Raw genomic sequence first — 14,690 nt, forward strand, 5'->3', positions numbered from 1 at the left:
ATTTATTTTTTAACATCTTTATTGGAGTATAATTGCTTTACAATGGTGTGTTAGTTTCTGCTTTATAACAAGGTGAATCAGTTATACATATACATACATATACATACATATACATATGTTCCCATATCTCTTCCCTCTTGCCTCCCTCCCACCCTCCCTATCCCACCCCTCTAGGTGGTCACAGAGCACCGAGCTGATCTCCCCGTGCTCCGCGGCTGTTTCCCACTAGCTATCTATTTTACATTTGGTAGTGTATATATGTCCATGCCACTCTCTCACTTCGTCCCAGCTTACCCTTCCCCCTCCCTGTGTCCTCAAGTCCATTCTCTAGTAGGTCTGCATCTTTATTCCTGTCCTGCCCCTAGGTTCTTCAGAACCACTTTTTTTTTTTAGATTCCATATATATGTGTTAGCATACGGTATTTGTTTTTCTCTTTCTGACTTGCTTCACTCTGTATAAGAGACTCTGTGTCCATCCACCTCACTACAAATAACTCAATTTTGTTTCTTTTTATGGCTGAGTAATATTCCATTGTATATATGTGCCACATCTTCTTTATCCATTCATCTGTCGATGGACACTTAGGTTGCTTCCATGTCCTGGCTATTGTAAATAGAGCTGCAATGAACCCTGTGGTACATGACTCTTTTTGAATTATGGTTTTCTCTGGGTATATGCCCAGTAGTGGGATTGCTGGGTAATATGGTTGTTCTATTTTTAGTTTTTTAAGGAAACTCCATACTTGAACTGTTTTCTTAACTTCAACTAAGATCAGCTTAATTATCTGCAAAATGGAAATAGCGAGTATCTCATAGAGTGGTTGTAATATATAAATGAAATAATTTAAAACAATTTAGCAAATAATCTCAGTAAAGGAGATGCTCCAGAAATGCTAGTTCCCCTACATTTGATAACAAATGTGGCAAAATCGTGGCTAACTGAAATCTAGCTTTCCAGAAATCTCCTTTAACCACATCCTTTCATCTGCATTTCATAGAAGAAAAGCTGGTATATGTTATAAATATTAGTTTATAAACTTCAAGCCCAACTTTATACATTCTAAGCTTGTGTAATTATCAAGAGAAAGAGGAGAGAGAAAGAGAGAGAGAGAATTTTTGTTTACCATGGAATCTTTAGCACTTAGAACCATCTGGCACATGGTGGGTACTCAGTAATGTTTGTTGAATGAATGAGGACCCAGAAATCCTCAAAGAGCATTATTTGTTAGGAGTTCAATGATGCCGTAAGTCAGCAAAGCAGACAAACTCATTTTACAGAGGTCTTCAATGAAAACTGTAGCAAGTAAAACACTTACTGGAGATTTCTCTGAGTTTCTCTGCAATGCTTAGTTTAATTCAGCAACTTACAAGTATTCAAAACTTCATCAGTATTTCTTGTTTGATTACTACGTGCAAAACAGAGCAAGATATATAGTCCCTTTACTCAAGGAACTCTGATAGAGCATGGGAAGAACGATTGAAATGTCAGGCATAGTTGAGAGAATGAACGAGTATGAACTAAAATTGCAGTTGTGATGCAGTAGAAGAAGGAATTCATTCTCAGTGAGGGGCACAGGGAGTTCTTTGAAGGGGAGATTTTATTGTATTTGAGTCAAACCCTAAAGTGGGAGTTAATTTGTGACAAGTGGGCATGACTAAAATGGTAAAGAAGACTAGAAGGGATGTGAATATGGGGGAGAAATTCCAGGCAGAAGACAAGGCATGGCTGGTAAAGAAGCAGAGAAAACTTTTCCTGGGGATTTTCAAGAGGTACGTCCCAGAGAAGATGCAGTGTGTGAGAAAAGTAAACAGAGAGGATAGGTGATACCTCTTACCAAGATTACTGTAGACTTTATATTTGAATGCCCTTCAAAGTCACTTGGGAAATATAAAGAATGAAATTCCTTATCAGCTCCTTCTTGAATGTGACTCTGCTCAGACTGAACTGAAAGAGACTAGATTTTATCAGGGCAAAACAGGCAAAGGGTATTAAAAATAGTTCTTATCTGGGAATGATGCCCCCATATTTGTAGCCTAAACCAAAGACTAATGGTAGAAGAATTTCTGACCAGACAGGAGATGTCATCTAACTACTCCTATAGACTGCTCTCAAGGGTTTAGAATGTGGCAAACCAAAGCCAGTCTTCAAGATAAGCTATTTAACTGCAGAGAAAATGTTCACTCTCATTATTTTGGAGGTTAAATCTTTCTAAATTAGATTACATATTTTCTTACTCGATTAAACGTAAGACTCTAAGAATAATTTAATTGCTTTAATGACTCAGAGTCATCATTATGGACATCAGTTATTATGCCAGTTTGTATAGAGTGAGACCTTGGGAGCTTAAAATGTGTCAAGACTTTTTGCCCCTGTATTCATGGTACTACCTACACATTCAAGTTTTAAAAAATTATTATTAGTGTTCTTTTCTCTCCTTTCTGCTGCCAACTCTTGGTATGAAGCAGTCTGTAAGTTCATTTCTAATCTTCCAGTGGTCAGAGTGGGGGCTTTTCTCTGAAGTAAAGCAAAGGGTCTTTGTATTTCAGAGGCCCTGGTGGAGGTAAAAGATGTTTCTGTTATGGGCAATTTATAATGGAAAAATTAATTGGTGGATCCTCTGCAAGACTGGGGTTTCAGCCTCAGCCCTTTCCCTAGTTGCTAGTTAACTTTTTGGCATCACTTAACCTTCCCCAGGCTAACTTCCACATTAAAAATAGAAATTTGGAAACATGTTCTCTACAGTCCCAGAATGATGTATGCAGCGTGGATTCAGGAGTCAGACTGTATTTACAGTTTCTTACTTGCAAGCTTGGCAAGTTGCTTGGACAAGTTAGTTCATCTCTATGCCTCCTTCTGTTTCTCATTTTGGTGGATAATAATACTGGTGTCACTGTGGAGTGTGGGTAGGATAAATGGGGAAAGTTCCTCTCACAGTGCCTACAACCCAGGGGAGAATACTTGTTAGTTCCAGTTCCCTTTCTTCAGTTGAAATCTTTTTCAGCAAGATTAAGTGCCTAAGAGGTCAGAATTCCCCAGGCTATTAAAGTCTCTAAGTGTCATTAGCCAAATAAGCCACTGGATGTCACACTTGATCTAAGCTACCACATGTACCTTGTCCAGTGTACTTTGGCTTGGGCAGTCTTGTGTTTTCAGAGCTGGAGTGGACCTTAGTGATCGTTGACTCAGAGTTGGAGCCAGAGTTTGAAAACTGCAGGCCACAGCCAAATTTGTTTTGCACATGTTTTATTTTTTCAGTTTTAATGGAACTTGAATGCACTCAGGTAGACGGTACCCTGTCCTATCCTGTAGAGCCCTACTTGGGACCTTCACTCATTGGGGTTATTCACCTGGTTCCTCAAGGCAATGGAGTGGGGAGCACCTGATCTCATTTTATAGAAGAGGAGACTGACCACCCAGACGCCTTACATGGTTTGACCAATGACATAGTGTAAGTTGGTGGTAAATCTGGGACTAGAACTCAGGCCACTTGACTCCCCCATTGGTGCCTGGCATTGAGCCAGGTACCCTAGAGTTACATCAAGATTATGCACCTTTAGGAAATTTCTACTATGCAGAAGCAAATGAGAGGGATCAGTATCTGACTCTAGCTCTCTCCTCTGTTCAATCACAAGCCTCAGAATATTTTGACTTTCACAGTAGCACTAGATTGGGTGTTTTATCTCATGAATGTTTTTTCTCATGAACTTGGTTGGGGGGTGGGACTGTGTTTGGACATTGGAACATGTTTCCCAAAGCACTTAACAGAGACACATTAGGCTAACAATAAAGTCCACAACCTCTAACAGGAAATCAGTAAGACAAGCCAAGGGTCATGATTTATCCCAGCTCTTATCAGAAAAAACAAGCCAAGAGAGCTCACCCTGAGTACTAATAAGTTATAATGTAACCGTACACAACCACACAGGAGTTTAAATTTTCATAACTACCAGGAGGAGGATATAGGCTAATATTGCTCACACTCTACCCACCACCTTTGGAAAAACCAGGTCAGAGAGGGTAATTATCTCTCCAATTTAGATTTTCCAGGTTGTGTTCTCATTAGAACAGCAGAAAGTTATTTCTGGGTCTGTGTCAGCAGAATTGCAGACCTGTAGGAGCTACCAAGATAAGAGTAAATCAGGTTTCCATTGAAAACATTTGACTGCCTAGGGCACTTGTTCTGAGATCCTGCACGGTTTGGGGAGGGTGTGGTCCCTTCCCAGGGGACTGGAAGTGTGGCGTGTGAAGCATGCCTATCTCTTTAGTTGATAAGGATTTTGAAGCTTCTTAAGGAAGCTCACTGCCGTCTCTTGAAAGTCTATTTTGAAGAACCCTGATGTCAATGATCAAAAATGGCAGCACAGCCTGTTATAAGTGGACCAAATGTTAAAGAGCATCAAATCCAACCATTTTCACATCACACAATCAGGAATGGGGGCCCAGAAGTGATAGAGTACCTATTGATGGGTACACAGCCATTTAGCTGAGCCAATACTTTTGTCCTTTCTTTTTTCTTCTGGCAACACTTTCTTGTACCCAGATCCTCAGAATCCTCGTCCCTTGATTTCTCTAATTACCCTGCTGCTTTTACTATTTCATACCCATTTTTCAATACTGAGGTTTTGTCGACACATAGTAAACTACACATAATAAAATTATACAATTTGATACACGTGGACATGTATATACTCACAAAGCCATCATTGCAGTCTAGAGGATAAACGTATCCATCACGCTCCCAAGTGTCCAACTGCTGCTTGGTAATCCATCCCTCCCACTCCACTCCACCCCACCACGCCCCACTCCGGTCCCCCAGGCAACCAATGATCTGCCTTCTCTCACTGTAGAAGAGTTTGCATATTCTGGAATTTTATATAAATGAATCTCTTTTGTCTGAGTTCTTTCACTTAGCATACTTACTTGGAGCTTCAATCACGTTGTAGCATGTATCAATTGTTCATTCTATTTATCACTGAGCAACATTCCTTGTATGAGTGTACCACAATTTGTTTATCCGTTCATTCATCTGTTGATGGACGTTTGGGCTTTTTCCAGTTGTTGACTGTTACAAATAAAGCCTCTATGAACATTCATGAACAAGTCTTCGTGTACATATTTGGATCAAGACTTAGGAAAAGAATGGCTAGATCATATAATAGGTATGTGTTTAACTTTTTAAAATGCAGCTTTACTGAGTTACATTTGATATATAATACACAGTACATATTTAAATTACACAATTTGATAAGTTTTGACACATTTATATGCCTGTGAAAACATCACCATATTCATAATAGTAAATACATTCATCACTCAGAAATGTTTCCTCAGAATCATTTGCCATCACCCTGCCCTTCTCAGCCTCAAGCCCAGGCAACCACTGTTTTTTCTCACTATAGTTCATGCTTTCTAGTATTTTAGAAAATGGAGTAATACAGTATGTGCTATTTGATGTTTGTTTTCTTTCACCCAGCATAGTTATTTTAAAATTCATCCGTGTAGCAATGTGTCAATACTTCGTTCCCTTTTCTTAATGAGTAGTATTCCATTATGTGGATGGATTTTTGGCTATTACAGATAAAGCTGGTAGAAACAGTCATGTATAAGTTTCTGTATACAAATATGCTTTCATTTATCTTGGGCTAGATCATATAGTACCTGTACATTTAACTTTCTAAGGCACGACCAAACTGTTTTCCACAGTGATTGTATCATTTTACCTTCCCAACAGCAGTGTATAAGAGTTCTAGTTCTGGGCTTCCCTGGTGGCGCAGTGGTTGAGAGTCCGCCTGCCAATGCAGGGGACGCGGGTTCGTGCCTCGGTCCGGGAAGATCCCACATGCCGCGGAGCGGCTGGGCCCGTGAGCCATGGCCACTGAGCCTGCGCGTAAAAAAAAAAGAGTTCTAGTTCTTCCACATCCTTGCCAACACTTGGTATGGTCTGTCTCCTGAAGTTTTGGCTACTCTAATACATTTATAGAGACGTTTTCTAGGGTGTTAATTTTCATTTCCCTTAGGACTAATGATGTTGAACATCTTTTTATGTACTTATTTGCCGCTTCACCAAAGTGTCCATTCATATCTTTTGCCCATTTTTGATTGGGTTGTTTTGTTTTCTTAGTGTTAAGTTTTGAGAGTTCTTTACATAGTCTGGATACATGTCTTTATAAAATACTTGCTTTGCAAAGATTTTCTCCTAGTCTGTGGCTTGTTTCATTCTCTATTGAATGCCAGAAGTTTTACATTTTGATGAAGTTCAATTTATGAGTTTGTTCTCATATAAAACTATGCTTTTGGTATTATAGCTAAATAACCTTTGCCTATCTTAGGGTCACAAGATTTTTCTCTTATTTTTTTCTTCTAGAAGTTTTATTGTTTTAGGTTTTACATTTTATTCTATGATCAATATTGAGTTAGTTGTTATGTAGAGTGTGAGGTATGGATCAAAATTTATTGTTTTACATATAAATATCCATTGTTCCATCACCATTTGTTGAAAAGATTGTCCTTTTTCACTGACTTTGAACTGCTGTCAAAAATCAGTTATATATATGTGTGTATACACATACAACCACACATATATATGTATATATGACTCTCTTTTTGGACTCGGTTTTGCTCCATTGATCTATTTCTCTATTTTGACACCAATACCACAGTGTCTGGGATACTTTAGCTTTATAAAAAATCTAGAACTCAGGTAGTATAAAACCTCAAACTTTGTTCTTTTCAAAGTTGTGTTACCATATTCTATATGTATTTCTATATAAATTTTTGAATCATCTTGTCAGTGTCTAAATAAGTCTGCTAGTCTGCTGGGTTTGGGATTGCATTGAAACTATAGATCAGTTTGGGGAGAATTGACATTTTTAACAGTATTGAATCTTCTGACCCATGAACATGGTGTATCTATCCGTTTATTTAGACTTTCTTTAATTTATCTTTAATTACCTTCTCTAATCTCAGAAGCGTTTTGTAGTTTTCATTGTATAGGCATCACATCTTTTGTCAAATTTAAATCTATGCATTTCACATTTTTTGATGGTGTTGCAAATTGTATTGCCTTTTAAATTTCAATTTTGGATTGTTTGTTGCTAGTGCATAGGAATATAGTTGATTTTTGTATATTGATCTTATATCCTGCAAGCTTGCTAAACTCAATTATTAGTTCTATTAGCTTTTTTGTAGAGTCCTTCACATTTTCTATGTAGGCTATCATGTTGTCTCTGAATAAAGACAGTGTTACTTCTTTCTTTTCAATCTAGATTTTTAAAATTTCTTTTTCTTATTTTATTGTACTGGCAAGAACCTCCAGCACAGTGCTGAATAGAAGTGGTAGAATTGGACACCCAGGTCTTGTATGTTATCTCAGGGAGAAAGCCTAGAGTTTTTCACCATTACTATAATTTTAGATATAGATTTTTTTTTGTAGATGCTCTTCATCAATTTAAGGAAGTTCCCTTTAATTCTTAGTGGGCTGAGAATTGTTATGATTATAAGGTTTTCTTTTAAACTTTCTTTGCCTTATTTATTGGGGTAAAGCTGGCCTCATAGAATAAGCGTGGAAATATCCCTTCCTTTTCAATTTTCTGGAATAATTTGTATAAATTATTGTAAATTAAAATATTGTAAATAGAACTGTTATTATTTCTTCCTTTATGTCTGGTAGAATTCTACAGTGAAGCCATCTGGACATGCAGTTTTCTTTGTGTGCAAGTTTTTATCTACAAGTTCAATTTTTTAAAGCTATTGGACTATTCCAGTTATCTGTTTCTTCTTGATTAAGCTTTGGTAGCTTTTTTGATTCTTACCATGTCAGGCATTATGATGAGTCCTCCTATGTACATGATCTCAATTCTCATAGCAGCCCTATAAGGGAGATGTTACAATTTCTCCCTAATGAATGAGGAAACAGAATCAGGTAGGTTAAGTTATTTTCTCATTCCCAACCATAAGTAGTGGCAGGGCAGACTTCGCTCTGACTGGCTACAAAGCTTGTGCTTTTAGCCACTCTGCAAGGCAGCATGGAGTTAAAAAGAACAATTGGAACTATGCTGAGGTTGACCTCGAATGATGGAGTAGCAGGTCTCAGTCCACAGACACAAGCACTAAAGGAAAAAAAAATCACTTTATTTTTCTATAACTCAACTTGAATTTTGACTGACTCCCGTTTTGTGGGGTGGGTTAAAACAAAAGCTTGCCAAGGCTCATCCTCCCATTCCTGAGATTGTGTTACGATCTTTGGTGTCCTTCATAGTAGTAGGAATGGAGGATCTGGTCCTCATTACTGGGGCACAGAGATACCTTCTGAGAAGGCCAATGTGTCTGTTGCTTTAGCCCCTCTGATTTCCTTTGAGAAGTCCCAGCTTTGCTTGGGGCATCGGTGTGTATTCAAGCCTGCCTGAACTTGTTCTGCAGCCATTCTTTTCTAAGATCTTATTACCTTCTGGTGGGTGCTGCTTGGATGCAGAATCCAAATTCCCTATATTCTTGGCTTTTCAGGCCTCACTATTCTCTCTCTCCCCATCCCCATTCTGTTTTGGAGATGAGGGCACACGTCATTCCTCTTCCTTCTCTATGATACTCTCTCTATACTATGAATCACTATCTCCGACTTTTTCACTTCCTGTAAATTCTTTGAATTGATAAATCTTTCGGAAAACCACTGTCAGAAAGCCTTGCGTGGAATCTCTGGTTGATGTTTGGCCAGATACCTTTACTGAAGCAATGATAGACAGATGGATCTTCTGAGAAAGGGGGATAAAGTGAGAGTAGAATTTAAGTTAATGTCTTCCTTTTCTTTGTCTTTCCCTTCCTCTCTTTCTCTACCCTTCCCTTCCCTTCTTCCTTTCTTCTTTCCTCCATCCTTCACTCTTTCCCTTCATCCATCCCTCCCTTCCTTTCTTCTTTCCACTCAGCCAACATTTTTGAGCACTTCCAATCAGGTATCTCCAACCTCCTTAGCTTTAATCCTCCCTAGTATTGGGCATATGCTCCTGCATACGGACAACAGCAAAGTTATTCATAAATTTAAAAATTGAGTTTATTTCTCTGATTTTGCATAACAGCTTCAATGACTCTCAAATAAGCACATTTGCATTCACTATAACTTTATAACTTTTCACTGTTTCATTAATTATCTACTGTTTCACAACAAATTGTCCTAGAACTTAGCAACTTAACACGTTTTACCTCCTGTGGAACAGGAATCAAGATGCAGTTTAGATGGGTTCTCTGCTTCGGAATCTCTCATAATCTGCCATTAACTCTGTTAGCCTGGACTGCAGTTCTATTGAGGAGGAATCTGCTTCTGAGCCCAGTCATGTGGCTCTTGGCCTGACTTAGTTACTCACAGGCTGTTCCTTACCATATGGCCCTCTCCATAGCACAGCTCACAACGTGGCAGCTGGCTTCATGAGAGTGAACAAGCAAGATGAGCTAGCAAGATCCCAGCAAGATGGAAATCCTAATCTTTTACAACCTTATCTCAGAAGTGATAACCCATATTCTGTCCATTAGAAGTGAGCCACTTGGTCCACACTGAACTCAAGGAGAGGGATTATTTAATGGTGGGAATACCAGGAGGTTTCAGTGGAACCATACGTACCACAACTATACTTTCAATGGGTGACAACACTTTAAGAAATTCTGAGGTAAATCGACAGTTTCTTTTACTTGGTGAAGGGGAGGGAGGCAAGGGTCCTAGGCATCTAGCATGTGCCAAGCCCAGTGCTGAATGATCTCAAGTGCTTACTTATTTAACTCTCACATATTTCCTGTGATGTAGGTGTTTGTGGCAGACTCTGCTAGCTTTCCCTCAATATTCATTCTTCCATAGTAAAATAATTTTTGATGGTTGCCCAGATCAAGACTACATTTCCCATTCTTCTTTTGCAGCTAGGCCTAAGTTCTGGCCAATGGGATGGAAGCCATAGTGTTGTGTGGCAGCTTCCAGTAAATTTCCTTTAGGGAAAGCTAGTACGTGTCTTTTCCTCTTCTTCTTTGTCCTGCCTCTATCCTCCTATGTAGAATGTAGGTGCCATCATTTTAGATCATGAGATTGAGATCATGCAGGTAAAGCAGCAGAAGAGACTCTCTGTTCATGATATTGTGAAACACAATACCAGCATTGTACTGCATTTTGGGACTTTGGGTGAGGAGAAATAAATTGCTATATTATTTAAACCACTGCCATTTTGGACTGTCACTGGCAGCCAAACCTAATCCTAGCTAATTCAGAATTTGGTACCTAGAAGTGGGATGCTACCTGTAACAGAAGGTATTCTGTTAATACCATCAAAATGTGTGGTATTGGCTTAGTGCAGGGTTGGCAAACTTTTTGTAAAGGACCAGATGGCAAAGTCTTTAGTCTTTATATGCCATCTATGGACATTGTCACAAATTCTTCCTTTTTTTCAAAACAACTTTATAAAATGTAAAAAACATCTTAGCTCAGTCCTATAAAAATACTACAACCATCCTTAGCTCAAGGGCCAACAAAACACAGGCAGCTGGATTTGGTCCTCCAGGGATGGTTTACTGACCTCTGCTCCCGTCCATTAAGGGATCAGCAGATACCCCCAGGGTAAATGTTGACTTCACAGCCCACTTGCCTTTCTGGAGTCATGTTTTCTCATTATTTTTTTGTTTCTTAGTATTCCTCTTGTTTTCTTTATTGATTGGAAAATAATGCACTCAATCATTAAAAGTTACATTTGTTCTCAGAAGATGCACCAGAGGGAAATTTTATAAAAGATGTGAATGTAAAGGAGTCACCAAAGGGACACTGCAATTATGGATCCTTAATATTTAGGTATTTACTCAAAAAGAGCAAAACTTTAGTTTTCAGGAAAGAAAAAATGAATCAGCAACACATGTTGATACTTTTAAAAACTTTATAATGGTGCTTGAAAATTCAGTTAAAATCATTTTACCATCCTGGAATTACACTAGTCATCACAATATTGCATTATTTCTCATTTCATGTGATTTATGATTCTACAGTGCCCATTATCTTCCAAACCAATGATTATTTTCCCAATGAATGAATGTTGTAATTTTACTCAGTATATATAGATAGATCACAGAGTTTTATAAAACATTGTACTCAAAGTACAAAAATAAGTGCTTTATGCATACTCTTTAATACTGTTTTTGTTTCTTGGTACCTCAGCTAACTAACTTCACATAAATAATGTCAATAATAACAAAAAGGAAAAGAAGAGATTGTTTAACATCTAGAAACTAGAGATACATTTTGCTGACAGCATGCTTTTCATTAAGAGAAGAGATAATAATATCTGGCTATATTGCAGTCAGAAAAGTAGAAAAAAGAACTCATGAAGAAATAGGGATAAAAATGCCAATAATTACATCACATATTTGAACCAGTGATAATGACAGATTGATTTAATAGACTTATCTGCAGCCTGTGAGCCCAAAAATCCCTTATAAATTATTGTAGAAAATGCCAAGTTTCAAAATAAATTTACATTTGAAAATAGGTATACTTCATTGTAAATCATTTACTGCCAAAAATATAGGTATAGATAAGGCTTTTTATGCAGAGTTTTTAATTTTATAAATACAGGTATATTTAGAAAATAGAAGTTGTTAATAACCAAACTGTTTTCAAGTAAATAAAAAGCATGAGTCCCTGCTCATTAACATCATAAATCAGTATGTGAATTTGTCAACTCCATGTTTTAAAGCTCCTTCTGGGTCTCTAACTAAACTTTTTTCTTCTTTTTACATTTTTGCATAGTCTTTTATATTTCTTCTGGGGAAAATATTTGAAAACTCATTTTACTTAAGTAGCAATAATGATAGATCAAGAGTTACATTCGTCTTTAAAAAGGCTTACTACACGAACCTAGTGTTTGGCAGGGATAGTGGAAACAAGGTTTAGAACAGAGTCGATTTATTTTGGGGATTCTGACTAAGTGACAAAACTTACCAGATGACACACTTAAATACGTGCAATTATGTTCAGTTTTAAAAACTGCAGAATGGATCACTAGACTGTGTACCCCACTGAGGGAAGAAATTTTTTAAAATAGATTTGTGTTCACAGTTTCTGGCATAAGAGTAGGTGCATAGTAAACACAGACTGATCATACATTCTATGAAGAATAGTTTTGTGGGTTAATAGCAATAGAGACTGTAAACTTTGTTTAATTCTCAATATTAGTAAAGAGAATAAAGGAAGAGTGAAAAGGAATTCCTGTTAAAAAGGAAACTATCTGTTAACATTATTTTCCATTAAAAATAATAAATTCTTTATATGGGATTATATGATGATTTGGGGTGAAGGATAGTTGATGAGCAAACATAATGGTGAAGTTAAATAGAAGGGAGTCAGTGTTTGAGCAAATCTGGAAAACACAGAAGGAGGGAAAAAGACATCATGCCTCTTAATATGAAGATTTACACAGGAAGTCCTTTCTGGTTTGAGGTGTAGGTAGCTTGGTTCCAGGAAGAAAGAACCCAGCAAATGCTCTAAGACCCTACTAATGCCCTCTTGACCTTGACAGGCTAAGCACATGCCCCCAAGAGCTATCTTTCATCTTTTCTTCTGCACCATGTGGCCAAGTGGCTGCTAGCTCTGTCAACAAAAGGCAGAACTCAGGACCCAGAGCCCAGGGGCAGTGGGAAGAAAACTAGGACCAGCAAGGGGCAGTAGAGGGTCAGCTAGATGGGGAGTGGATTGAAGAGTGGAGGAGAAGATGTTGCCTTCCTCTGTGTTCACCATGATCCTACCCCAGTCAGAAAGAAGTGGCAGGGCCTTTTAGTTTAAGCTGTGTCTGCTCTAGAGAGGATAAAGCCAATTCTACAACAATAAAAAAAACAAAAAGAGCCATAAAAATGGGGTCACTGGATAATCTGTTGTCTAAACTGAGACAAATTTGAGAGTAAGGGGGACAGTTGTTCATTTTAATTGTTGATTGTTAATATTTATAGTGGGACAACAGACATAAGCCTGCACTGTCCTGGCAAACCAGGATGTATTGTCACTCCAGAGAGATGGTGTTAAACCATGAGTGGGGTGGATGCTCTTCTGTCTTCAAGAAATTCCTGCTGGCAGCTAACTTTCTTTAAAGACCTGTTTCTTGGTATCTCTCCTCCCCTTAGACAAAGTACCATATGTGAAGAGAGAATGGGCTATATTCTTTTTCTTGATTTCCCTCTCAAAATAGGAGAAACGTCCACAAGGGAGAGGTGATGCAGAAGAGTTCTATATTTTATTCCAGGCACTTTTGAATGAATGGAGGCTCTGGTTTCCTAATTACTTTTTACTTCTAGATTGGTTATGAACTTCTCTTCACTATTAGCTAAACTATAAGGTGTTCTTTTATCTTTCCTACAAAACTGAGGGTAACTGGGGATGCATAAAGTCTGCCGTTTCCCATAAATGAGTCTGTGTGTTCAAGGTATACATTGCTGTCCCTATTGAATTTGTTCATTCTATACTCTGTATCAACATTGTAAGAAAAAGCTGGCTTTTAAAATGTTGGACATTTTGGGGGCAACAGAATATTCTGTACCCATTTTTTATTGAGTAAAAAAAAATTTTTTTTAATGTTTTACTCCATAAGTAAAGAGATAGGTATGGAGGTCAGAAAAAAATCTTATTTTCCTAATAGTTTCACTAATTATAGCAGGACTTGCTTTGCTTTGTTCTAACGTTGGCAAACACAAACCTACAGTTTATGGATACTTTACACTTTCTATGAATATGTTCTCATTAAACTGAGAGCATTTTCAAGATGTCACTAGAATGAAGTGAAATTTCAACATCAGATTTGACAATCAATTTGACAAAACCCAGTATATAACCGTTGCCTGTCAGGTAGGAATGTCTGTTGCCTAGTTTCTCTTTCAATAAGTATTTTAAGATTCCTAAATTATGCTATTAGTATTTTCTCTTAAAAGTGTTTATCATAAACTTCACTTATGGTGTCATATTTGAAACTTAGTTTTGTCTTTAGCAGATGTCTCTACAATATATAAAAATATATCTATAAAATATAAAAACCTAATTCTTAACCTAATTCTCTAGGTTAAGTTGTAGCTATGTTTTCACCCCCTGGAAACTTCTATATGAGTGCACGGGGGGAATACATGATCATGGCCTTGTGTGAATATTGGGCACCTTGTTCCCTTTTAGTTGTAAGTTACTTTCAGGAAATCTGGGACAGGGCTGGAGTTGCACAACAATAATAAACTTTATCAAACTTTGTAGCTTTGAATACAAGACAGTTTACTGAAAATCCTAACTTTCTTTATTGACCCTTATTCTGCCAAGGCACCCTGGAAAGTTTCCCTATCCCCATGAATTCAAATTGTGACCCAGCTGCCCAAGAAAGAACGATAAGATAGTCATTTAAAAATATAGCGAAAATTAACATAAATTAAAAATTATATTGAAGCAATATTTCTGAAAAGCTAATCTGTGTGATTGGAAGAATGTTTTTTTAAAAAAACTTTTATGTAAGACTAAAATTTCCTGCATAGCTATTAGCAATACATAGCTATAATTTAATTTCCATCCATCATTGGAAAGTTAAACACCTGTGGTTTGGAAATACGTTCTCATTTGTTAGATATTTTTTGAAATACGTTCTCGTTTGTTAGATATTTTTTGAAGTCAGTGTTTTCGTAACACGAGGTAGCTTTCTAGCAGCATTTT

Source organism: Pseudorca crassidens, chromosome 16 (assembly GCF_039906515.1).
Source record: "Pseudorca crassidens isolate mPseCra1 chromosome 16, mPseCra1.hap1, whole genome shotgun sequence".
In the NCBI taxonomy this organism is placed as follows: Eukaryota; Metazoa; Chordata; class Mammalia; order Artiodactyla; family Delphinidae; genus Pseudorca; species Pseudorca crassidens.